The sequence below is a fragment of the Athene noctua genome, chromosome 1 (genome assembly GCF_965140245.1).
Source record: "Athene noctua chromosome 1, bAthNoc1.hap1.1, whole genome shotgun sequence".
Taxonomy (NCBI): domain Eukaryota; kingdom Metazoa; phylum Chordata; class Aves; order Strigiformes; family Strigidae; genus Athene; species Athene noctua.
This window is the reverse complement of record NC_134037.1, coordinates 101,017,970-101,045,626: the sequence shown is the minus strand read 5'-3', so window position 1 is coordinate 101,045,626 and position 27,657 is coordinate 101,017,970. Positions and strand designations below refer to the sequence as shown.

At 41.7% G+C, this 27,657-nt stretch overlaps 1 long non-coding RNA gene across 2 annotated transcripts in view; it reads right to left on the bottom strand.

Moving 5' to 3' along the window:
- Positions 1 to 847: 847 nt before the first annotated feature.
- LOC141969837 (uncharacterized) overlaps positions 848 to 27,657 on the bottom strand; it is a 54,566-nt gene continuing 27,756 nt past the window's right edge. The window contains exon 4 of one of the 2 annotated variants that reach the window (XR_012635104.1): positions 848 to 1,072. This is a non-coding gene — a long non-coding RNA (uncharacterized LOC141969837). Of the gene's footprint in view, positions 1,073 to 26,718; positions 26,835 to 27,657 lie in introns of those variants that run through there. The other variant, XR_012635105.1, reaches the window with a different exon arrangement.

The window sequence follows — 27,657 nt, the reverse complement described above, 5'->3', positions numbered from 1 at the left end:
GTTGGTGTCTTTGTTGAACTCTCTGGCTTGAGGGGGTTCCCTAAAGGTTGTTTGACCCTCTTTGTTCGACTGTTTAAAGTAAGAAAATGTCAAAACTTACTGTCGCCAAATTCTTCTCTACTAGAAAGCTAAACTAGGAAAAATAAAACCTGCTTATAGTCAGCATAGGCTTGATCGACTAAGAAACTAAGTCACGTAGATAATGGATGCTGATTTATGTGTGAAAAGTCCAAATATCATACAAAACCAGATTACGGTTGACAACAGGCTAGCTGTGGTGACAGCAAACAGGTACCTATTTGCTGTGATTTCATCACCCTGGTAACACTTAGACCATGTTTCTGTGTAGCCATTTCTATTACATACTCCATCCATTCATCAGGTCCATTTCCTCATTCTGGCTGCTTCAAAAAACAGGTTTATTTCTGGTGGTTGTTTAAACTGATGAAGCATATAATGTTGGATCAACACAGTGTTTCAGATTTGTCTCTCAATATTGCCTGTTTTTCTTGACTAGGAAAGCCTGGGGTAAAAACTAAACATACTAATAGTGAAATGCAGTACAGATTGCCTCTTCAACAACTCACACAGTGTATTTTGTTATAGAAAAAGTAAATACATTGGGCAGACAACAAAATTGCTTGCAGCAATGAGTGGGAGTTTACAAACTAACTTAAGAGCTTTGATTCCCGTGTCCTCTAGTTGCACTAAATGCCAGAAGATAGTATCACAGCCTAGCATAAATGAAAACACTGAAGGCAACTAGTTTGTTTGTTTATTACTGTTTTGTTTAAATTTATGGATACACATGTTCCACTCTGGATGCTTATAGAGTTGCATAAATATGGTTTTGCTTGGGTAGGTTTCTTTTTTTTTTTTTTTGAGCCACAAATTACAGTGTTTATCATGCTGATGAAGCAATGGTTGAGGGAGAAATATGACGTTAAAAATAGACTTGGATTTCCCAATCATCTGAAGTGTTGGCTTGCAAGCCCATGCAGCAGTGTTGATTTGTGGGTAGTTAATTTTCTTGGCCATTGTTTTTCTTCTGTGTGATGCTGTGAGGTTATTTCTAGGCAAAATGAAATATACAGTTATACATAGTAAGAGAACTGTATAGTAGAAAATGTTCTTGGCACAGACACACTACTCAGAATGAGTACATAACGTGCGCTTGAATGGACTAACTGTTTTTTGTTTGTTTTTCCATTGGCAAGCCAAGAAATAAAGCACAATCCATTTTGAACTTAATTTTCCCATTTATTTCTTTTTTTTTAAGATTAAGATACAAAATCTTATTTTCCTTTGGACGCAGTTCCAAGACTCTGGACCAAAAGCTTACTTAAGTGATATTTCCAAGCTTTACAGATGTTACTTATTCACTTTTCAACTCAGTTCAAAAATCTTAAATGATCCAGATATTTGAGAAAACAAAAAATTATTTCCTTACTGCAGTACTGAGTTCAGGTTTTGATCCTGATATAAATATAGAGGTGAAATTCACCAAGGGACAGAGGCCAGCAGAAAGACATGCACAAACAATATGTTTTGCAATGTTTGCATGGGGGAATAGCTCAGTACCTCCATCACCTCAAGTTTGCAATACCTGGAGCTGAGACAGTATGTGGTTAGACAGAGCAGAGAGCATAAACTGGTGTTGGACTTGGATTTGACTCAATGCCTGAGGGCTGGATTTGAGGCTAATTGAAATAGAAAGGAGGTTTTCCTTTTATTTCATTGGTCTTTGGACCAGCCTCAGATTATCTGGTCCTAACTCATTTGCTCAACGGGGACAGAAACTGTGAATGCTGTTCCAATACATGAACTGGAGCTGCTGATTCACAAGAGCTAAAACTTACTCCCAGGTTGTTTTTCTTCAGTAAACCAGATTATTTGAACTTTTAGGGGGTGAACTAATTTCATGCACAGCAAATAAAAGACAGAATTAAAGCATTCCTGGTACAACAAAACTTAATTTGCAGGGGCTTGTTGAACATTCTTGAGCTAAAAAGAAGTTGTGGCACAACGTCTTGTACTATGAGATCATTTCCCATCATTCTAGGAATATATTGTCTTTTTATTCTGCCTTGAAATGGAAATACAGGGAGATGGATACAAGCAGGATTTGGTCTATGATTTCTAGGTACAAAAAAGTCACTTCTTGGAAAAGGTGACTTACAAGTTTCTTTATAAAAAAGGAGGGAATAGTTAAAGAATTCAAGTGACGAACAATTTGCATGTTTAACACCATATATTTTCTTCCCTTTTTATCCTCACTTATATACATAACAGAATGGACCCCGTCCTTTACCTTGGAATTTTGCATTTATTCTTTCATCTAGATGACTTAAAAAAAAAAATTCTATTAGTGTAAATGTGTTTCTCTTTCCATCAAGCACAGTGTTTTTGGGAACGGAGTCAGACTAGGGTCAGAACTCTCCATCTTTTGGATTCATGCCCCAGACTGGAAAAAAATGGTTAATAAGTTGCAGAAAAGAGATGGGTTTTACTCTTGTGACACAACAGTTTGAGATTTCTGTCTGCCATTACGCAGGGTGTCAAATGTTCCTAGAAACAGCAGTTAAGCAAACTGGTAAAAAAGGGGATGAAAAGAAAAGAAGCAGCAAGTTAAAGTCAGCAATCCAGAGTAGAAACTTAAAGAAGAAAAATCACTGCATTCACATGTATTCTTTGTAGAAAGCAAGATGTGGAAAATTATCAATTTTCTAACCAGAATATGCTAGTATTTTTGTAATTTCAGGGTTCTTTTCAGCCTCTCTCCTGTCCCCAGGAGTGCTTCAAAATTAGCTGCAATTTTCATGGTTCAGTTATTAGAGTATGAAATGCCTAAGTTTTGGCAGATAGCAACAATAAACCCTAAAATTAAGCATTTAGTACTGCAACGTCTATATTATCCTGGATAAATATGCCTATATTTTTGTTGGATGGGTTCAAGAGAGCTAAACAGGCTGGGAAAACCTGAAGTCTCCTAAAACTGACTAGGTGAGGGGAATGGAAAACAGTTATTTGACTCAAGTGGTGGTTGGGGAGTGGGGAATGCAATAAGGAGAAAACTGAGCAAGGCACTTGAGAGATACCATAGTACAGTTGGAATACAGGGTTTAATACTAGAAGGTTAAAAGACAGAACTGCTTATTCTTCCTCTCTTTATACTCTCTGTTCCTTACCTTTGTGCTGCATTATGTTGCATTCATATTTTCTGGAAATACTTCACTCTTCTTTTTTTTCCTTTTTTCCTTTTCTCACCAACTATAACACTTGACCCCCTGTGTGCATTCCATTTCTATACATCTTACAGCAGATTTTGGACCCAGATAAAACCTGGTTATTGCTCTATATATTACAGCAGAGGACTTTGACTTGTGCTGAAGGCCATAATTATTCAGAGAAGCACTTGTTTAAAGTTTCAGGTGCGAACTTAGGTCCCACATGGAGCCCTAAGGTATTTACTGGCGGACAAGAATATGAATAAGCAGCTTGTTACTATAGGTGAAATAGTGAGTGGCTGCCTACATAAATGCCTCCAACAGTCCTAGTTCTGGAAACCCCTTTGGCCTAAGCACTGGCCTGGTGGTTCTGTCTCTGTTATGGTGGTATTCTGACCGAGAACAACCGTATGAGATAATGTCATATGCAAGATATGCAGTAACTTGTATTTCTGTTTGCCACAAACATTGTTTCCTAGATTTTTTTCTACTTCAAACTTGCACTCCCCTTAGTGAGAAGCTCAGCTTTCCTCCAGAGTGTTCACAGATATTTCTGCTTGAAAGGGACTTTCCTTCATCCACACTTTGTTCTTCACCTGGTATCTCTTTCCTTCTTTCTTTTGTCTTCTTCCTGCTCTGTACTGTGCTTGCTGTTTTCCTTCTAATGCTCATTACCTCTGATCTCTTCTGGCTGTATTCACTTGTTCTGGCTATGGAGTGTTGTTCTACCCGGTGCATCAAATTTACTTTTCCTTTCCCATATGTTCAGCATCATCAGCTGATATAATTTACTGGGATTGTATCCTTTGTGGGTGTACTTTCATTTTCAGAGTATCAGGCAGGGTGCTGTCCCCTTCCCTTTTACATAACCAAAAAGGCTGCATCCTGCTGACAGAGGCAACTGGTTATACAGAGAGTGCAGCAGAAAATGTTCCATATGCTACTTACAGATGACCCACCAAAGCTGGGGATGTGGAGAATCATATAGTAGAAATGTTAAACTTAGTATCTTAGGAGAGTAAATGGATGTCTGGTTGCAGAAATACCAGAATGAGTTGACAGCTGGAGAAGGGTTACAAGAATAGCATGTGCTGATGGCAGCTGGATTAGCAGGTCATCAGGACCCCAACACACATCTGTGTGCAGTTTTTCAGGTCATCCAGACTGAGAGACAAAGTAGAGTAAATCCTGATGACTCACAGAGGAGGAACAGGATGGCGAGATTAATCACTGTCATGCCCTGAAGGATGCAAAAAGACACATCCAAAATAAGCACAGGGCTGCCAGCTGAGGAAGAAGAGGAGACATGAGGTGGAGCTGATAGTTGACAGGTCCTCTGTGTCACTGTAGAGAAGCCTGGACAGGACGCCTGGATATGAGTACCTGGGTGCTTGTATGCTGGACAGACTACTCATGCGCAACAAGCCTTAACACTTGTGAGTGAGGCTGCAGGTGTGAGGGTATGACTGAAATCAGCTTTGTTTTAAAATAAAATCTCCCTTGTCCCACAGGTTCTTGCATGATTTGCTGTATTGTTGCTACAGCACTGCAGCATTATTTCCTGCAAGTGGGGCAACTGTGCCATCTCAGGGATGGCAGAGAGTTGAGCTTCCCCTGGGACAGCTCTGACCCTAACCCAGAAGTGGGAAGAGGACATTAGGCTCTATCACGCACACAGAGCAAACACAGTGTGAGTCTCCACATCATAGGCATGGGAGCCGAAAACCTTCTTCACTGGGCCTCCAGCTTCACCTTTTACAGTGAAACTGAAGCCTGGGCCTTAGCCCTGACATCCAGGACTGATGTTACCTTCTCTGTGCTGCCAGAATGCTTTTCTACTTTTGGAAGAAGTAGGAAAATGCTCTTTCTCAATGAATACAACCAACTCTAGCTAGGGCATGTTGTCATGCTTTTTTCATTTTCTGGATAAAGCAGGGAGACTGGCATTCTGCATAGAGGGAGAAGCATGCCTCTTGTTGACAGACGTGTCTAATGATGGAACATAGAGTACCTGGCACAAGTTGCACCCTGTTTAGCAAGTCTGGGCTTCCTTAGGTGAGCTGATATGCAAGGTGCTATGCAGTGATCTGAAGTCTTAGCAAATTACATTCCTTCATAAAGTCTTACAGCAAAATCAGAAATGCTTGAAAACCTGACTATCATGTTCCCCATTTTCATTTGAGATAATAGCCATCTAATCTTCTCCTCTTAAGTGTCAGATTCCAGATGATTTGCCATGTTTTCTAGCTAGACAAAACATTTGATGATGTCTAACAATTTAGATGCAGAAGAGTGTTTGCAAACACATGTTCCTGAGAGGATCTAAAGTAAGGAGCTGGGGGCCTACAGATCCTAGTTTTTAGATACTGAAGACCAAGGTATCAAGGTTGCCTCTTTACTAAAGGAGTTAAAAGCTGCAGATAGATTAGATGTGTGCTTTTAAAACTGGCAGCATACTGAGCAAGGAACCCTTAGCAGAACCACAGCAACTTATAGTCAGCCCATAAAAAACACCAAGCTCTTTCATTTTTAAGTCAAGGCTATAGAGAATTGTTTATGTCTGCTCTGAACCACAGATTGGAGCCCCCTTTTGAGGCAGATGCTCCGACACAGGAAGACAGGCAATTTGGCTGGATCTGCAGTTCTGAAGTGGAGTATTAGTTTAGTTGTAGATGGTTTGTAGGAATACTTGTATTTTGTGTCCAAAGCCATTGCAATCCTAAATTGCAATTTTTACTCCAAGAACATGTGTAATTGGCATTTCACAAATCTGTAAACCTACACTAAATGGATCTCTTACAAAATGCCTGTTAAAAATTAACTCACTTTCATGGCACCTTTAGAGATTTAGTTAAAGTTTAAGTCCCATTAAGAGACATTAGACTGAGACACAAATGTCATGACATGTCCAAGGCCACTTAGTTGTTGGAACAAAATAACTACACAAAATAACTAAAACAACAGGGAATGAGATGGTCTGGCTGTCTTCTGTATTCATCTCATGCTTCCCTCACTTCCACTGTCCCATAGCACATTGTATGTGAATTCAAACCTGCAAACACTTTCACCCAATTAGCAGCCCCTCAGTCAATGGTCTCATTCAGCTGTCTCAAGTAATGTTGGCTTTTACAAGGTCCCTTTGCCATTTGGATTCAATAAAATATTTATGTAAGTGAGAGCCAGTGATGGGGGACTAGCAGGACTCTGATGTTCCATTTTATGCCTTTGTAATGGAATTTTTTAAAGTAATTGCTTCTCAGAAATATCCTCTATTGTTTTTCTTTTAAGACGGTATTCTCAGTTAATAATTCTGCTTCATTTAAAGTTAATGCCAAATTAGTGCTATTTTATAGGCTGTTTGCTCTCTGAATGGAGAGCTGGTAAATCAGTCTGCTAATTTCTCTTGTCACCTCAGCGTTTAATTTTGATTTTGTCCAGTGATTATCTGTTATGTACACAACAGTGTAGTTTCATACTTGTCATTTGTCTCTCAGTTACAAGATCTTTGTTTCACTCCCATCTCAAGGCTTCTTGCTTACAGACATCTGACTGCAGCAAGCTTACAATTATTATTTTATAATCCTAAAAGATATGAAGTTGCAAAAGGGGAAGAACATTTTAAATATAGCTTTGCATTAAGCATGGTTACTGAGTCATTGTTTCGGTTTTATACAGTACATATTTCTGGCTAGTGTAAAATGCACTAAGAACCAAATTTAAAAACCATCTGCACCTCCTGTTTCCGTCTAAGATGTTATTTATGTTTTTGGCTTTGTACCCTGAGCTAAATACAGAATGTGTAAAGACTGTTAATTAACCCTTTGAGACATGAGTTTCCCATCAGTGTGTGGAACAGGAACATGTTTTTAATTAGGTAGTAAAACTCCTAGGATTTATACTTGCTCAAAATTTGCTCCATAATGAAACCGAAGGGAGTACATGTTAAATGAATTAAGAGAAAAAGAAAAAAAAAAAATCAAACCAACAAAAACCCAAAACCAACCCTCCATGTTTAAGTAAAGCTAAATGTCTCACACTCCCACCAAGGCCAGGAAACTCAAATTTAAGGCCAGTGGTATGTTATTAATCCAAGATATCTTAATGAATACGATCAGGGTTAGATACAATTTTTCTCACTTGAAGAGGCAGCATCTTAGTCTTTATCTTTTCTTTAACATTTTCTGGTAATATCTGTTCATACCCTTAAGAATTCCCCAGGATGATGCTCAGTGTTCTCCTGATATGGTGGATCAAACAGTCAATTAAAGAAGGAGCTCTGTGTAAAGCTGAGCTCGGCTCAACTCCAGCAAAATGTCTGAGCACTTGTCTAACATAAAGCAAGTGAATAGTCCTGTTGAAACCAACGGAATTAGTTGCATAACTGAAGTTAGCCACACACTTAAATATTTTAGTGAATTGTGGCCCAAAGAAACACGCTGGCTGTTTAACAATAAAATGGGGCATTGGTCTTGTGATGTGCCATAGCCTACCATAACCCAAAACCAACAGAATACTTCAGTGGGGATGTAATCTTACCTGTAGTATTATTTCAATCCTTAGTTAAACTTTATAGAGAGATTTTAATATTGATACATGTAATAAAGCATGCTATAAGTAAAGAGTTACCAAAGCACAGGGCTTCTGTTCTTATTCTGCTGTATTTGCCATTCAGTCATTTCAATTTTAAATCAGAAATTCCAGAAATGCCTAATTCAAGCAAAGGTCTTAAGTGTCTGGAAAATATCATGTTTTAAATAAAAGCTTGTTTAAGTTACACAAGCACAGGGGAGGGAAAGCAGTTCAAACTGTGAAGCCTGTTTGTTTTTCTTTGTGCATGTTTAACTTATATATTTCTCTTATTTATTTATTTATTTAAATTTAAAGGATTTTGATGAAACCCTTCACACTTCTTTATCATACCTCTTGAGTGCCAGGTTTCAGTATAAGTGAATTTTTGTGGCCAAGTGATAAAACACTAAAAATAGAAGCGAAAAGTAAATGTCTCCAGACCAGTTGAAAAGAGTTTCAGCTGTGTAACTGTTGGTCCAGAGAAGTTCCATGGGCTTTTTGTTTTGTAAAGCGCCATGGATAGTTTTTACTCTTCCCTAGAAAAAGCTCCCTCCCCACTTCCCATGTCCTTTGTAATAATCCTGGTCAGAAGTGGGGCCTGATCCTGCTGATCCTTCATAGGAAGACAGAGCCACTGCTTAGGGGGAGGGTTTGCAGTCCAGAGACTGTAAAAATTAAAGAACAAAACCTGAATCACTTGCTTTTGTTCTTGTGGGAGACTTTAACATCTGCTGAAAACAGAACACAGCAGAGCAGGACCAGTCCTGGAGATTCCTGGAATCTGTGGGAGAAACTTCTTGATGCAGCTGGTGAGAGAACCAACCAGAGAAGGTGCCCTGCTGGATCTCCTCTTTGTGAACAGAGAAGGACTGGTGGATGACGTGGTGGTTGGAGGCCGACAAGGGCACAGCAATCACAAAATAATTTTATTCTCTGTTCTTAGAGGGGGCAACAGAACTTACATCCTGAACTTCCAAAAGGGCTGACTTTGACTTGTTTAGGCACCTGCTTGAAAGAATCCCTTGGGAGACGGTCATGAAAGGCATAGGGGTCCAGTAAGGCTGGGCACTCTTTAAGAAGGAAGTGTTAATGTCTCAGGAGCAGGTGGTCCCCAGGTGCCGTAAGAGAAGCCGGCACCAGAGAAGACCACCCTGGCTGAACAGGGTGGTTTGGCTGGAACTCAGGGAGTAAAGGAGAGTTTACAGCCTTTGGAAGAAGGGGCTAGCCACTCACAATGATCACAAAGATGCTGTGAGGCTATGCAGGGCAGAAATCAGGTCTAAAGCCCAGCTAGAAATTAATCTGGCTTCAGCAATCGAGGACAACAAGAAATGTTTCTATAAATATGTCAGTAGCAAAAGAAAGACCAGGGAGAGCCTCCATCCCCTGCTAGATGCAGGAAGAAACATGGTAACAAGTGATGAGGAGAAGGCTGAGGTGCTTAATGCCTTCTTTGCCTCAGTCTTTAATAACAAGACTGGTTGTACTGAGGGAATCCAGCCTCCTCAGCCAGAAGGCAGAGACTGGGAGAAGGACCCCCCGCAATCCAGGAGACTGTCAGTGACTTGCTGCATCACACAGACACACACAAGTCCATGGGACCAGATGGGATACACCTGAGGGTGCTGAAGGAGCTGGCTGGGTGCTCACCAAGCCACTTTCTATCATTTACCAGCAGTCCTGGCTGAGCAGGGAGGTCCTGACAGATTGGAAATTGGCCAGTGTGACGCCCATCTATAAGAAGGATCGGAAGGATGATCCAGGAAATTACAGGCCTGTCAGCTTGACTTCAGTGCCCGGGAAGCTGATGGAGCAGCTCATCCTGAGTGCCATCACACAACACATGCGGGACAACCAGATGATCAGGCCCAGTCAGCGTGGGTTTATGAAAGACAGGTCCTGCCTGACAAACCTGATCTCCTTCTATGACAGGGCAACCTGCTTAGTGGATGAGGGAAATGGTGTGGATGTAATTTACTTTGACTTTAGCAAGGCTTTTGACACCGTTTCCCACAGCATTCTCCTGGTGAAAATGACTGCTCGAGGTTTGGACAATCGCACACTTCACTGGGTAAAAAACTGGTTGGACGACCGGGCCCAAAGAGTTGTGGTGAACAGAGTTAAATCCAGTTGGCGGCCGGTCATGAGTGGTGTCTCCCAGGGCTCGGTTTTGGGGCCACTCCTGTTTAACATCTTTATTGATGATCTGGACAAGGGGATCGAGTGCACCCTCAGTCAGTTTGCAGATGACACCAAGCTGGGTGGGAGTGTTGATCTGCTCGAGGGTAGGGAGGCTCTGCAGAGAGACCTGGACAGGCTGGAGCCATGGGCTGAGCCCAACTGGAGGAGTTTCCATAAGGCCAAATGCCGAGGGCTGCCCTTGGGCCACAACAACCCCCAGCAGCAGCAGCGCTACAGGCTTGGGGAGGAGTGGCTGGAGAGCTGCCAGTCAGAGAGGGACCTGGGGGTGTTGATTGACAGCCGGCTGAACAGGAGCCAGCAGTGTGCCCAGGTGGCCAAGAAGGCCAATGGCATCCTGGCTTGTGTCAGCAATAGCGTGGCCAGCAGGGACAAGGAAGGGATCTTACCTCTGTACTTGGCGCTGGTGAGGCCACACCTCGATTCCTGTGTTCAGTTCTGGGCCCCTCACTACAAAAAGGACATTGAATGACTCGAGTGTGTCCAGAGAAGGGCAACGGAGCTGGTGCAGGGTCTGGAGCACAGGTCGTACGAGGAGCGGCTGAGGGAACTGGGGGTGTTTAGTCTGGAGAAGAGGAGGCTGAGGGGAGACCTCATCGCCCTCTACAGCTACCTGAAAGGAGGTTGCAGAGAGCTGGGGATGAGTCTCTTTAGCCTAGTAGAAAGCGACAGGACAAGAGGGAATGCCCTCAAGTTGCGTCAGGGAAAGTTCAGACTAGATATTAGGAAGCATTTCTTTACAGAACGGGTTGTTAGGCGTTGGAATGGGCTGCCCAGGGAGGTGGTGGAGTCCCCATCCCTGGAGGGGTTCAAGAGTAGGGTTGATTTAGAGCTTAAGGATATGCTGTAGGTGGGAACTGTGCTAGGCGAACGGTTGGACTAGGTGATCTCCAGGGTCCTTTCCAACCTAGATGATTCTGTGATTCTTTGAGCTGGGGATGGGGATGGGCACAAGGATAGGAGCTCACTGCAGTCACTACTTGGATAAGAGCTAGCATAAACTAACTGTAGGTGAAACATCAACTTTAGAGGGCAAAACTACCATAGCACTGGTTGAACACAGAAGTGCAACCTGGACAAACTAAAATCTTAAAACTCAACGTGAACAAATTGCTATTTAGACTATGTGCAGTAAGCACAAATTAATGTTTCATATTAAAAAAATACTATTGTTTATACTTTTATATTAAATAAGATCCCCACATTTGGCAGCAAAGTGTTTACATAGCTCTGTACATGCTGAGACACCTGAGACTTTCAGATGCATCAGAATGTTGGTTTTCTGTGCATTTCCTGAGATATTCAAGTGCACAGAACTGGCAATGCAGTCTAGCACTGAAAAACCTGCCCCTCTGCACTGGGGTTATGAATAAATAAATTAGTTTCAGGTTGAAAGTTGGGATAATACTTCTCTTAATTCAAGGTAATTGACTATTGTGATAGCTTGACTATCTCAGTGCTTCCGTCTGCTCTGCTTTCTGGCTCCCAACCTTCTACTGTACTTCAGGGTGCTCTGATGAGTGAGTAGACCTTGTGACTTACTTCTGTTGCTTGCCCTGGTAGCTGCTCTTTGGCCTGATGCTCAGGCTTGCAGTCCTGTTAGCTTCATCTGTTTTTTCTCTGATCGCTTGAGGAACTGATTCAGTTTGCTAACACAGAAGAAAAGTATTTGGTGGTTGTTTTTTTCTGGGTAAGTGTTCTGCTAATTTAGTGTCCCAAGTCCTTTCTCAGAAGGACTGAATGAATATGCAGTCCTTAGGATTCCTAAGCAATGTGTTAATAGGAGTATGAATTTTAACAAGTCTTAATATACTTTTAAATAAGTACTTCTCTGGTGGTTGGTACTTCAGTATCTTCTGTGTTCCAGATATTTCTATTCTGGGTTTAAATAGCAAAAATTTTTAGCTAATATGATCCTTTAGGAGAGACACCAGAATTTTAGTGGTATAGTAATTAAGCATTTGAAACACCTGAGCTGCCTCCTCCTCCTCTAATGTCTTTTACAGAATCACAGAATCATTCAGGTTGGAAAAGACCCTTGGGATCGAGTTCAACCACCAGCCTTATTCTACAAAGTTCTCCCCTACACCATATTCCCCAACATCTCATCTAAATGACCCTTAAACACATCCAGGGATGGTGACTCCACCACCTCCCTGGGCAGCCTATTCCACTGTCTGACCACTCTTTCTGTGAAAATTTTTTTTTTTCCTAATGTCCAGTCTGAACCTCCCCTGTTGCAGTTTAAAGCCATTCCCTCTTGTTCTATCGCTAACCACCTGTGAGAAGAGACCAGCACCAACCTCTCTAGAACGTCCTTTCAGGTAGCTGTAGAGAGTGATGAGGTCTCCCCTCAGCCTTTTCCTCAAACTGCCAGCTCCTTCAATCGCTCCTCACAGGATTTGTTCTCCAGGCCCTTCACCAGTTTTGTTGCCCTCTTCTGCACTCACACCAGCACCGCGATATCTCTATATTGAGGTGCCCAAAACTGGACACAATACTCAACGTGTGGCCTCACCAGTGCAGAGTACAGGGGGACTATCACCTCCCTACTTCTGCTGGTCACACTATTTCTAATACAAGTCAGGATGCCGTTGGCTTTCCTGGCCACCTGGGCACACTGCTGGCTCACGTTCAGCTGCTTGTCAATTAGAGCCCCCAGATCCTTCTCTTCCAGACAGCTCTCCAGCCACACCTCCCCAGGCCTTTAGCCATGCAGGGGGTTGTTGTGGCCCAAGTGCAGGACCTGGCACTTGGCCTTGCTGAAGCTCATCCCGTTAATGTTGGCCCACTGATCCAATCTATCCAAGTCTCTCTGTAGAGCCTCCCTATCCTCATGCAGATCAACACTCCCACTTAACTTGGTGTCATCTGCGAACTTACTGATGATACACTCTATGTCCTTATCAAGATCATCAATAAAGATGTTGAACAGAAATGGTCCCAACACCAAGCCCTGAGGAACACCACTTGTGACCAGCTGCCAGCTGGTTTGACCACCTCTCTTTGGGACTGTCCAGCCAGCCAGTGCTTGATCCAGCAGATCATTTGCTCATCCAGACCATGATCAGCCGGTTTTTCTATGAGAATCCTATGGGGAACTGTGTCAAATGCTTTTTGAAAATCCAGATAGACAATATCCACAGCCTTTCCCCTGTCCAATAGGTGGGTCATCTTGTCATAGACGGAGATCAGGTTTGTGAGGCAGGACCTGCCTTTCATAAACCCATGCTGACTAGGCCTGATCCCCTGGTTGTCCATTATATGACATGTAATGGCATCCGAGATGACCTGCTCTATGACCTTCCCTGGCACCGAGGTCAGACTGACAGGTCTGTAGTTTTCTGGATCACCCTTTCTGCCTCTCTTGTAGATGGGTGTCACATTTGCCACCCTCCAGTCCAGTGGGACCTCCCCAGTTAGCCATGACTTCAGGTAAATCGTGGAAAGCGGCTTGGTGAGCACATCTGCCAACTCTGAGCACCCTTGGGTGTAACCCATCCGGTCCCACAGACTTGTGTGCATCCAAGTGGTGTAACAGGTGACTCTGACCACCTCCTCTTCAACTGTGCTGACCTCATTCTGCTTCCCCTCCCCATCTCCCAGCTCATGAGGCTGGGTGTCCAGGGAACAGCCAGATCCACTGCTAAAGACTGAGGCAAAGTAGGCGTTGAGCACCTCAGCCTTTTCCTCACCCTTTGTTACTATGTTTCCCTCTGCTTACAATAAAGGAGGGAGATTTTCCCCTAATCCTCCTTTTGTTGTTAATGAATTTATAGAAACATTTTTTATTATCTTTAACAGCTGTAGCCAAGTTGAGCTCTAGTTGTGCTTTGGCTCTCCTAATGTTCTCCCTGCATAACTTCCCTATATCCTTATAGTCTTCACGAGAGAGACCTGCCCCCTCTTCCAAAGGCAATAGATTCTCCTTTTGCTCTTGAGATCCAGCCAAAGGTCCCTGTTTAGCCAGGCAGGTCTCCTTCCCCGCCTGCTTGTTTTTTGACACACGGGAACAGCCTGTTCCTGTGCTTTAAGACTTCTCTCCTGAAGTATGTCCAGCCTTCCTGGACTCCCATATCCTTCAGGGCAGCCTCCCAAGGGATTTTGTCAATCAGTCTTTTGAACAGGTCAGAGTTTGCCCTCCAGAAGTCTAAGGTGGCAGTTTTACTAACCCCTCTCTTTGTTTCTCCAAGGACTGAAAACTCAGTCATCTCATGATCACTGCACCCTAGACGGCCTCCAACCTTTACTCCCCCGACAAGCTCTTCCCTGTTCACAAGAAGCAGGTCCAGGAGGGCACCTTCCCTGGTTGGCTCACTCACCAGCTGTGTGAGGATGTTACCCTCCACACATTCCAAGAACCTCCTGGATTGTTCTCTCTCTGCTGTGTTGCATAGTCATTTACACTTGCTTGAAGTGAATGCGAAGTGGGTGCAAAATGCTACCTCATCTACAGGCAATGTTTTACAAATGTGTAAATGACTATACAAGCTGCAAAGCTGTGTGAAAATCAGACTTCTTATCTTGGTTTGGAAGAAGCCATTAAACTTTTTAGAGGGCATCTTACAAGCCGCTCCTGTTTCTCCATGTTCAAGCTGTCCTTTCCTTCTTTCAGTTGTAGTAAGGCTGCAGTGATGCTAAAGGTCGATGGGGAAAATGGAGAGAAGGTAAGATGTACCCTACAGTCTTGTATGCTTGTTTATACTTTATACTAGGAACTATTGAAAAAACTATGATGTAGCAAAAGGGATTATAAATGAGGATCCTTCACATTCTACCTACGTGTTGCACTTCATTAGTTAAAAGTCTAGAGTCTCTTGATAGTTATCGTGGTATAATGGGATAAGGAGCACAGTACAACTATTTGCCAAAACATATTGATTGTTCTCTCATCTTTTTGTTATCCCTGGCACTGTAAAATCAGATGTGGCTGCACAACTGAAATCTGTGTCTTTTGGATCCCAGCAATGAATAAGCAAAGCAAATAATGCTGCGCTTTTTTTTTTTTTTTTCCCCCTGTTTGGTTGCCATTTCTTGAAAAAGCAGGTATCAACATACAAGTGCATGATCTCATTTTTGCTGTGTCTTTTTGGGACAAAACTGGGCCAAAACGTTTTGCTTCATTTTAGAGTCTAAGTGGACTATAACAGTATACTGCTATGATTGGTTGGGATCTGTGAGCAATATAGTGTCCTGACTCTATCTTCTGCTTCTGACTTACCATATTACTTGTGTTCCTACACAATGCAGGTATATCATGTTCACAGACCTATACTACTAATGTGATGTTCCCTAGTACTAATTATCTCTTGCTTTCAATTTGATAAGATCAAAGCATTCTAATACAATTCAAATATTATTTGTGGAAATACAAGAGAGAGTAATTCTATACTCTATCACAGTAAAAAATTGCCTATGGAAGTTACATAAAAAAATCTTATGTAAAAGAGTCATCTTTGAACACTGTTGGTCAATCAGAAGTTATGTAGCTTGGTAGAGAACAAGCATCTTGGATAATTGGAACTTAAGAGGATGGTTAAACACTGGAGTAGTTTCTCAGAAATGCAGTGAAATCCCTGTCCTTGGAGGCTGGGAAATTAAAACTTTTCTGCTACTTACTAGTCTGATGTAACTCTTAAACTGTCTCTGCTTTGACTGGGGGCTTGAAGCAGACTAACAGAAATCTGTCCCAGTCTCAGTTGTTTTGTATTTCTGTGTTTTCTGAGAAGTACTCTACATCCACAGTCTGTGCTTTTAAGTTACAGGATAATCTTCTGCTCATAGTACAGTTTATAAGCTTTGATACGAGTCAGTGATGATTTTTCAGCGACATGTTAAATGACTATAGCAAGTGACTGTGTACTGACATTTCTGTGCTACAATATGTAGCTGGTATATTTTGGTGGTGCATTCACACAAAAGGCTGAGATCTAAATGCAATGAGCATGGAGACCTGTATGTAATTCTGAAGATAGACTATTTAATGCATGTAAGTGGTCAGCTGGCCACTTCCCCAGCTAGCCTACTTCTGTGAAAATTCTCATCCCACCTGTTGCTCTTGTTGCTTGCTAGGAGTATATCCATCTACAGAAGAGATCGAGCTCTGAAAGTTCTTTATCCCAAACTGTGTTATTCTGTGAAAGGTATATAATTACATAATATCTCATTAACTCCATGAAAGAAAAAAACGTAGCAGATATGTTCAAAAAATATTTCTTTGGAGAAAGCAAAGCTGGTATGTTGCATTTCTTGTAGCATCTGAATCAACAGGATGCTTGAAACGTTATTTGCAAAGTAAATGAGTTGTTATAAAGGTATCTCGGACAAGGTGTTATTCACTACTGTTTTCATGTATTTTATCTCTGTGTCTGTATGGCAACAGAGAACTAACTCAAAATACGTTGCTTATCATGTGAAATTAGAATTCCAGAGTAGCACTCACAGGTCTTTGAGCTACTTGGTGTGCAGAAGTGTCTAAGAACGAAGTGTGGGCTATGCTTCCTATAGATCTCCAAGATAAACTACGTGCTGGGTAGAGTTTATGCATTTATTACAGTGGTGCAATGGAAAGGCTAAGCCTATACTAGGAAACTCAACAAGTCCTGCTCATAGCCTCAAGCACTCTTCTGCAGGTGCTCCATACTGTTTTAATTGTTAGCATGTTTCCTGGCATGATTTTGATCCATGCCAACTGGCAGTCTCCTAGGAAGTCCTTGGGCAAGCTCCAAGAAAGAGCATAGGCCAGGGGCAACACCCACCAGACTGTAAAACAGGGACACACATTTAGGGTGGGTGGAAGGTTTAGCTACATGGAAGGTGAACTGTGTCCTTCCACTTGCCCCCAAGGCCTCAGAGCTCTTGAGGCTCCTTCAGTAGAATACTCAAAACACTTTAGATTTTGCTCTGTAAAATCACTTTAGTTCATGCTGGACAATTTTCAAGTATAAACTTTCCTTTCAGTTGTCCTCATCTCCTTTGAGGCCAGCTCGGTACTAGGGATGTCTGCCAGCATAGCTGTGTCAGTCTGCATACAAATAGGTGTGATTCCTGACCAGTGCAGCAATCCCAGTCAAACTGTCCAACAGACACATGACTGCCCTGTCAAATTATTCTTTAATGCTATAGCTGATTTAGTTTTATCAAAACATTGAACACCTTTATAAGCTGTGCCTGTACTATATTTGAAAGTGCCGTGTTCCTGTACAGACAGAGCACCGTAGCTCAGATTGCAGCCTTAGGCAGAGTGTGATCCAAAGATTAAGGTGATACAACTGGCCAACAAGGTAGTTTGCAGGTGAGCTCTGTTACACCCCACCCCCCCCATTCCCCCCCCCCCCAATCCACCCCCTGGCAGATCTACAAGCAAACATTCATTACCCTTGCAAGCTCTTTGTGTAGTTTTTTGCATGCTTATTTCTCCCATACAAGCAGGAGCATGTTGTATATTTATTCAAATGCCAGAGTGAAACTCTGAACTTTTTTCCAATCCAAATGTGAAAACATAACTAACTGAAAACATAGTTCTTGGTCTAAAGGAAAACCAGCTGCAGTTATGCAATTACTTTTTTTTTTTTTTTTTTAATGTCATGCTAAAAAGGTCTACAAAAACCTGTGTGGGAGGGGAACTGTAAAGTTTCCCTTTAATAGTTAACAGGAACCATTTTTGTCGGTGACTGGTACACTGCTGGAAACAGGCAGAGCAAATTTATTTTTGCACTCTGTGGACCGAACTCAGCTCAGGGATAAGGAGACTGAAATTCCACTGAAGATTATAAGAATGGCGCCCTGTGTAGAAGCATTTTTACTCTAACCGTAGGACAGACTGAAGAAACACTTGTGTTGCCCAAACCTTAGCAGAAAGGCAGGGATTTCTTACTTAAGACTGAAAGTCAGTGTCTCCTTTGTTGCTTTGATGTATCAACTTCACTCTTCTTTGCCAGAGGCCATAACAAATCTTTTTCATTACCTGTGACATAAAGGCTTTAGCCGGGAGGTTAGTGCTGATCAGGTTATTGCGCTATCTGATTCTGTACACCTACTCCGTGGTGCCAGCCACTAGCCTGTTGATTTTTTTGCTCGTAAAAGTCGGTGCTCAGGCTGGGATTTCAAGCTGAAAAATTAGTGATCCTGCTGTAGTAATGCCCAGGGGGTAGAAAGCATGGAAATGTGTATGTGATTTGATGATAAAGCATGTCAAAGATGTATTTTTTTGTAGAGGTCTGAGGATATGGGAGGAGATGCCAGCTATGATTCATGGTTTATTTACCCTTCTCTACCCCTGAAGTCTCACAATCACTAATTATTAATTATTATAGTTGCACGCTTATTTACTCTTTTTCTTGAAACAACCTTCATAGACCAGATAAGTGTCTGAAACTTTAAGGAAGTTTTGCATCCTCACCTGAACTGCTTAGCTGCATCATACACTATAGCAGAAGTATTGCATTTGTAGTTTATCAGCATTCAAAAGGAGGTGAGGGAAAAAAATGGGTCTTGGAGACGAGAAGCTTTTATCAATCAGTCTTGAGCTGACAGCAGGACTAAAAATGCTTTGTTGTAAGTTAGTGAACTCCCTGGTTCAAGCAGCAACCTTGTAGTGAAATAAAATATTTCTTAGCTCCCATGCTATTCCACCCTTGAGTAATGCCTTCTGATCCCTAATCCCTATAAAAGAGGCTCAGTGAGGTGACATCAGAGTAGCCCTTCACAACTGGAAGGTTTTCCTATACTAGGAAAATCTTTTGCTGCCCCTTTGGACAGTTTTTAGACACCGTAATGCATCTAGAGCACAGTCTGAAACTGCAAGGCAGTGTCAATCACAAGGGGAACAGGCTTTCTTTTCATTGTGGGTGCCTTTCCTTGGATATACATGCCCTGTCTTCCTGCATGAGGCTGCATCTAAGGAGGTATGTCCAGCCACCTCAGAAGGGACTTCAGGAAGGGATCCACCTGCTCTGAGTCTGCATTGCCACCCCTCCTGGGTGCTCAAGAGGATGACTGGATCCATTGTAAACATTAATAATCTTTCCTTGGTAGGAAGAAAATGGGGCAAATAATATGACGTGGGATGGGATGGAGTACATGTAGGTTGGAGATCCAGGGCTGGGGCAGGATGTGACAACAGTAGAGACCTAAGCCAGTCATTTCACTGCTATCATGTAGTAGCAAAAGAAAAACAAACAAACAAACAAACAAACCCCAACAAAAAACACTAGCATAGCTGCAAGTGCTTGTCTTGGGACTTTCTGACAGGAAGAGGAAGAAGCACGTTTATGAAAGCAAGGTATTCTGAGACAGGCAAGAAGAGTGCTTTAGCCCATGTCATGAACTACACATCTCATATTTTTATCTCCCCACATTCTGGAGTATTTGGATATAATTTTTCTGTCTTGTCAAGCTTTTGTCTTTAGTATTTTGGATTTGTGAACTGATGGCAGAGAGTGCCAGCTGTGAATGTGCTGTCTGGCTAGCCTGCTGGATGAAGGAGTGGCATATAATTCAATAACAAAAACATTGTACTGGAGTTTCTTTTGAGTTAGTTTCGGAGGAAGCATCATCTTGGACAAAGATCTTTCAGGGGAGACTTTTCTCATTTTCTTAAAGCTGTCTGACCTTTAAATATCTTTTCTCCTCTGGATGGCAGCACTATTGAGTTTTTTATTTGTCTAGGAGTAAGGGTGACAGGATAGATTAGAAAGCTATTTCTGTTAATTGTTGGAATCCATTCTTATGGCAGGAAAGTGAAAAGCTATAGGTAATTTTCCTTTGACATAGATTTTCTTTAAGGATTAAGTTCGCTCCTTAGCGTATGGATGAATAATGGTGCAAAAATAAAGTCAGATGTTACGATTTCTATATAATTTGCTCAAACTTGCTGCTTTTGTAGTCTGACTGATGAATATTTATGCAGATCATAGAACCAAATTGTAGATCATTATACTTACTATATGTATATAATATATATAGAATGCACACTCCTAAATGGGTTCTTTCATCTGCAGTGTCATAGAATAAATCTAAACATTAAGTATGCTTCTTGATTCTATGAAAGTAAACAGAGCCTACAGAGATCTCAAACATGTACAGATGAAAATGCAGATGGACTTGGACCTCACTATACCGACTCTTTTTTATCACCCTACTTTTCTTTGACATAAGCCAAAAATAACATTTTCCATGAGTCTGAAAGCAGAAATTTTTGTTGAGGTTATGATTCATTTATAGCCATAGTTAGATGGCAGGAAAAGCTGTCTGTGAGCCACATGCTAAGTGAGCTGGTTTTCTATATACACACATATGTTCATACATTCCCTGTATAAAAGTGTATTTGTAAATGTGTGTGGAGAGCGTGTGCACATGCATGCACCTATAATAATTGATGTAATACTTGCTTTGGCAGCGGACAGTGACAGAATAATGGAATGAGACTCCAGGCCTGCTTTTATTCTAAGTTTCTGCTTATTAGAGTAGACCTAGTGTAATTTATCTACTGCATAAAAGCATGAGTATTGGGACCTGGAGGAACCAATTGAATAGATCCTTCATTCCTTTCACTTCACTTCCAATTAGTAGCCCTAAGAGAAACCCCGACGGCAAGGTCCTAAAGGACAAATGCACTGCAGGATTTCTGCTCATGGGAGCATTTGCGTTGAGCCAATGAACAGAAAGATTATAAGGCTGGTGTAAGACAGAAATAATGACGTAAAGTGTCATCTTTGTTCCCAAATCAAGATCTCCAGCTCTGCTCTGGTTGCACAGACTGCTAAAAGTGGCCAGAGGAGGAAGATACAGCTTGGGTTAGAAGAGTAGTCAATATGCACAGACTTGTTTTTACGCCAGTCAGGTTATTGAATTGTTTTACTCATAGGTGAAAATTCACTTTACTGAAGTGAAAAATGGCTGACATGCCTGAGGCTTGAGAGAAGGGAAAACAAGCTTGAAGACTGGAGAGTACTACCTAGAAGTCACTTTCTGTGGCTCACTCTTCACAGCTGGACTGCATTTCCCATAAGCCGTAGTATACTGTGCCCGTAGGATTTCCATCGTCCACTACTTAATGATTCAGCTAAAGGGAAGGCTGTGGAGGTCACTGGAGGTGAAACCTAGTATGGAGCCAGCCTATGAAGGCAAGTAGGAAGAGACATCCCATCTATAGTTTTCCATGAATCACTGTAGTTCTCAGTCAGGGGCAAAAATTATTGCTGAACTGACCGCAGAGAAATTGTTTCTTCTTGACAGCTGAACTATCATGACTTGGATTCACCTAAAACTGCATATGTTCTTAGAATTTTCCTGGTGGACAGTAAAAAATATATTTCCCGTAAATAATGAGTGTGTAAATGGAAAACTGTCTCTCAGGTACTGTCACTTTCAACCTGTTCTATCTAGTTCTATCTGAATGGCATATTTAAATTGCTGTATATTATTTTAACTAATAAGAAGTATCTGTAAATTATGTAAAGAAATTACCAAAAGAGGTTGAATTTTTTTCTTTTTTTGATTGGCCATACTGTTCTAACCTTTTTCAGGTCTTCCCTACTGTTCTCCCCACATGGTACCAACTATTTGCTTGGGTGTGTGTGTATTTTCGGCACGATAGACATGCTGATAAAGGCACGAATACTAATATGTATGCTTACAAGGATTTTATTTTCTCCAAATGTCTTTGCTGTGCTGTCTGTAGACCAAACTATGTATCACTTATTTACAATATTGAGCACTTACTAATAGAAATACTCAAAAGACTTAGTGAGATTGCTCATGTGCTTAACAGCCATGAAGAGAGGAAAAAATAAGACTTAAAACTACTTTTTCCTGTTTTGCTTTGTTTTTTTTTTTCTTCTATTAACTGAAATACAAATGTAAATCCTGGATGAGGTTGCTTGTTTTCACCCTTGAAGGGTGAGATTGATTCCTTGAGCCAAGGCATGCTTTTTTTTTAAAAATGTCAGAAGTTGATTAAGTCTTTTGTTTCTCTATTTTTAGGGACTTTCTTGTAATTTAAATATTATTTTTTTTTTAAGACCACCTCTGGCATCAAACCTTTGCTTTAAAAAAGTTCAGTTGTGGTTTGGCAAACCTCAAGCAGGTCTGGACAAAAATAGCTTTTTTTTAATAAGAAAATGAGCTGAAGTAAGATGAATATAAATAAATTTGTATATAAAAATAGAACTATTGTTGGTCTATGTCTGGCTAGTACTCATATTTAGTCACTTAATCTCTCCGGCCAGTTTTTGATGGCTCACATATTTGGACAACCCCAGGCTGAAAAAGACCTAGATCCCAGGTTCCCACTTCCCAGGGTAATGCTCCAACTAGTGAGTTATTATATTAAACATGGCTTGTGGTACCAAATGTCACTTAAAAGGGTAACCTCTGCTTGAGTCTTTGAAAAGCAAGGCAGAGTCTTTTGTGAAGAGGTGTCCCAGGCTGCTGGTCTCAAATAGGGAAAGATAATCTTGCTGTACCAAGGAGTGAGGGGCAGAAACCCTGGGAGAGGTAAATATGTGGGGCAATGCTTTGCATTCAGCATTTTCTCCTGGATGGTTTCAAGTAGCTGCATGCTGAGCACGCTTATGTCAGTTGTGTCTCCTTGTTCAAAGGCTGCTTTAGCTTCTATACCGAGGCTCTTAACTCTCATTAACTGTATAGAAATCTGAGACACCTCCAGCCTCTGGATGCCACAGGGAGGTAGGCAATACGCCATTTTATTTTAATTGCATCTGTCTATAAATGACTTTGGAACATGCACTCAATTGATTTATGCTCTTCACTTCCAAGAAAATCACAGCTGTGATGAAGCATTTGTAGGGTCAGTCTCATAATTTGACAGTGAAGCTATTAAACTGGAACAATTTTAACTAGTGTCTTTAATTTTCTATCTCAAAATTATTTCCTTATAAAACTTCTTTTTGATAGAACCTGAAGGTTTCTTTGCAAATGTGTCTTTCTGTAATGAGTAACATTTTCACATAGAAGGCAAGAGAGAGGAAAGAAGATTGTTCTTTTTAAAATGTACCTGTACTAACATTAGTAACATGTAAATCAAGGGGCTGATACTAATTTCATAGCCTTCAAAAAAGACTCAGTGGATTGTATCCATTACTGCCCATAGCCCTGATTCAACTTTTATAGAAATCAATAGGCATCCTGGCTGTTTCGTCCCATAGCTGTCTGGATCAGGCCCAAAGCAAACAGTAGTCATTGGGAGATGTTACAAACAGTAAAATTTAGAAGTAAAAAAAAAAAAGTTGAGCAGCATCTGGTGGGTTCTAACGAGGATGCCCTAGATGAGTATAGCATAAACTAAACAGTGTTTCTGTGTCTGTAATTTATTTAAAGAATATTACACTTCCTGGATTTTCAAACTGAAATTCGTAGATTGGAGGTAAGGTAAAATAGTTCATGAAAAAGCTTTTCTTCCTTCTGCTGAGCAGTGGCATGCAAGTGAAGCCTGGCTGCCAGTGCTGCAAGTACAGGGACGGTGGCAGGGGATCTCCTGCCTGCTGGGGTGTCAGCTCCTGCCTTCCACAGTCCCAGCAAAACCCAGCTCCTCGTCAGGGAGACTGGCAAGAAGGAGGGGTAAAAAAAAGTCAGCCAATTTCTTCAGAGGTGATTTGTATAAGGGCCCCTCTTCCCTGCACGCAGGCTCACACAAAAGGGCTCAGAAAGGAGAGTGACCTCCTGATCCCCAGCAATGGCCAAAAAATAAACGAGAGCTAGCCCCAAGGCAGTCCCTCTGTGGGTGCGAAGTGAACCTCTCCCCGTCCTCCTGCGGTTTATTTATAGATAGCTTTATTTGTTTGTATTGTCAAGAAGCAGTAATTCCTAGATTATTTCTTAAGCGTCTAGAGAATAAAGATCAAATACTGCCAAGTGTACACATGACAGATAAATGAGAGTATAACACCAGAATCCTCCTTTGTCATGGAAATTGTGTTGGTTTCCTGTTAAGAAAATGAAAAGCAGATGTTAAAAAACATAGCTGGTTGTGTGGATATTCATGCTGCATTGGGACAGCTGGGATTATAAAATGGTGAATACTCGGGGGGAAGGAGGGTGGTTTTAATTTTACTTTTTTTTAAAAAAAAAAGTGAAAAAGAAATAGAACTGGCATTTAGATGTTACTGGTAAAGTAGAATATATCACCTTGAGCTAGTTGATGGGATAGGAAATACTAATGAGGATCCTTCCTAGATGAGAGTGCTCACAGCAATACTGCAGATGCTGGGCTTTTCTATTTTATAGCGGGTACTTTTTGTTATGAACAAGAACTTGGGTGGGTCAGAGCTCCCCCGCCACCCCCTGCTTGGATTCCCTCTAGCTGGCAGCCAATCTTGGCTATCCTTCATCAGCTTCTTGAGATACGAATCAGTTGTGACTTTTCTTATAATGTCATTTTGAGGTGGAAGGCAAGGGAAGGGAAAGGATTAAAGCCTGCAAGGAGGGGAAGGCAGATTTCAGGCTGCTTGTGCCATGGAAAGGCTCCTACCAAAGGAGAGAGAACTGTTTTCTAAGCATTCTCTCCCCATTCTTTCCCCACCCTCTGTAGGACTGTTGTGTGTATCAAGGAGAGAGCAAAAGAGCAGAGGCAACTAAGTGATAGGGAGGGTGTTACAGGAGAAGGCAGTGTGAAAATACGTGATTATAACACTGCTCGGGTAGTTCCCTGAGACACACATCTCTTCTGTGAGGACATGAAGCTATGTGAGATCTAGGATATGCCAACCATGGTGGAAAAGGCCTCCCCCCCTCCCCGCCCCGTCCCCCTCATTTTTCAAATGACTCTCCTGATTCTTGGTTGGTCTGCAGTCTTTTTAATGACCTGTTGCTGCAGTGTTACTTCCTGCTTGTACAGTATGTTGACATATTGGGAGTTTGAAAGACTGCCCTGTCTTCCCTGTAATTGATATTAAATATATATATATACATATTATACATACATATATGTATGTATATTGGCTCTCAACAGGAAATGCACAGGGTTGAGGCAGGCTTCAGCCTTAGCCATGGGAGCAACCCTCCAGGTAGGGAGAAGGAGCTCCCCAGGAGTGTAACTGCCTTCAGGGACATCTTCCCCAGAGACGGGGAAGGTGAGCAGGGAGCGAGCAACAGCAGGACTGGGAGAGAAGGAAGGTCAGCACCTTTCCCCAGTGCCCCACCACTCAATAGCAGCACTCAAGTGCTGCTCAGGTTTTGAAGTAACACCGGGTCTAGCTGTGCTGTTCCAGGTTGTACTGTGTGAATTTATCTTGGCCATTTCATTGTGACTACTCCTCATCCGAGTTACGCAAGGGAAACGTATATCACAGCCAGTCGCTGAGGAATCCCAGGGAAGGCATGCGTGCACACTTGCTGGAGAGCTTAACCGATATTTCTTCTTAAGCAATTAAGTGTATTAGGACTGAATGTTCCTGAGATGAAGGCGGGGGATGTGAAATACATTCATATTTCACAACAGTAATCAGCATTTTCAGGAGTTTTCAAAAGCTGAAAATACTATTTTTTTATTTGACAGATTCTCAGCTATTGTTTTTGTGTTTCTCCAAGTGTCCTCTATCTTTGCCTTTTGATTTTTCCATTTGTATTTTTTCCTCCCTGTGTAGTTAACAACTAGTTGCAGGGGTGTGTGTAGGTATATGCAAGTCATATATATAAAGATCTAACTGACAATCTGGCTGCAATCTCACTGGGTTCTAAGAGCAGAAAGTAGACAGCTCATTCTAACAGCTTTGCTGAAGTTGGTTAAATTCATAGAAAGATGATATGGGTTCAGTATATCGGTGAGAGATTTTAACACCACATGCAGTCAACTCTGCTGTGAAGTAGAATGCAAAATTCTTCATTTACCCTAGAAAAATCTACATTTTTGCCTATATAAACATACGTGCACTTCCTTTTGATTCTGCTGCTTCTCTTCCTTGCTTGGTTAATGTCTTCAATCCATGCAGCAAGGACAGGCAAGCTCCAGATTCCTGGATGTGATCTAAAGGTCACATCCTTTGCAGTTGTTGCTATTCCGCTTCTAACCTCAGGACTGCAGGGGAGAGCAAGTCTTGAAATGTTCAGGGCCTTATTTTTTTTGATGAATATCCAGCAATATTTATCTGAATCATCTGATGCAAAACTGTATCAGAAAAGAATATCTCTTTGCAGTATGTTTCCTCATTAGTTACACTCGGAACAGAAATATTCAGCCTTTTGCTTTGGGACTTTGTTGTTTCCACATTCATCCCAGGTAGAAATTGAAAAAGTCACATGTATGAAAATGTGTAGGCTATTGTGCCACGTGGTGACTGAAGTGAAATTATATTGATAGCATATGACTTAATGATCAGAGCACCCAAAATTGTTCAGAGAATTAGGGGGTCTTTTTAATTGTAGATGGCAGCAGTAGAACCCCTTGGTGACAATTGCTTCAGAGAAGTACACTGTGGAGTCTCAGAAGTTATTCTCTCACCCTGAGGACTTATATGTCTTTTCACATCATATTTAACGTACTTTGAGACAAAAAACCCCAGAATCTTCCCCTCTGATGCCAGCTCTGTGCTGTATTTGTAACTCACCAGAGCGTTTGAGCTCTGAGGACATCCGTTTGGCAAACTTCGTAGCTCCGTAATTCTTAGAGAGATGTAATTTTTTTAATGTTGCTGGTTCGTTTCACACAGACAAAATCGCCAACCACAGGCACAATTCTTTCAACACAGGAGGAGGAGATGGGCTTCCCAATGGGCTCTCGTCAGTGATGCTCCTTGGTAGGTTGAAGGGTTCGTTAGCAAGGATCTTAGTCTCTCTTCCAGGGAGCTTCACTGATTTAAACAGTGCATTGAACTGCTGATTCTGAGTAGAGAAGATTATAAAACTTTATATCCCCCCAAATATTATATTCTACCATACCTAAATATTATTAAAATATTTTTAATGCCCACTAATATCTTGGGGTTGTTTTTAAAGTGCTGCTGCAGGAATGTTTACCTATGGTAGAATTACTTGTATGAGAGAAACATTTTGCTTCTGCCTGAACAGTTACTGAGAAAATTGATTTTTTTTTTTTTTTTTTTTTTACAGCAAAGGCGATAAGTAAACTCCCTTTATTTTTTCCAGTAGACAGACTGTGTTAAAAGATCAAGAAAAATAATACCTCTTTTGGAGGGGGCTGGGTTAAGTTCAATTTTAAATGGCTTCCCATGAGTTTTAAGCTGCCCTTTCTGTAAAAATGTGTTTTGCCTGTTCCGGCCGAGGGGAGCGGGACCTGGGGCCGGGCTGCGCTGCGGCTGCTCTCGGGGGGGCTGGTGGCCGGGGAGGGTGCGGGACCCGGCGGCCCCCGCCCGGCGGTGCAGACTGAGCGTCTTCGGCACTACCCGCCGCGGGCTTTGGCAGGAGCAGCTCGCAGCCTTGGGCCGCCGTTCTCTGAGCCTGCCGCTAAATTCCTTGGCAAGAAGGTGGCGCTGGCACTCTGAGATTGGGATTTATTTCTTGCGGTGGGTGATTTCGCATCCACAGGGGTACCTTTTAAACAATTTCTATAGGCTGCATCAAGTGGAAAAACAACTTCCCTGCAGCTGTTTTATGTTTTCTTGGGTTGGTTGTTTTTGTTTTGTTTTGGTGTGGTGTGGTTTCTTTGTTCCTTTTTTTTTTTTTTTTTTTTTTTTAATGCTTGGCA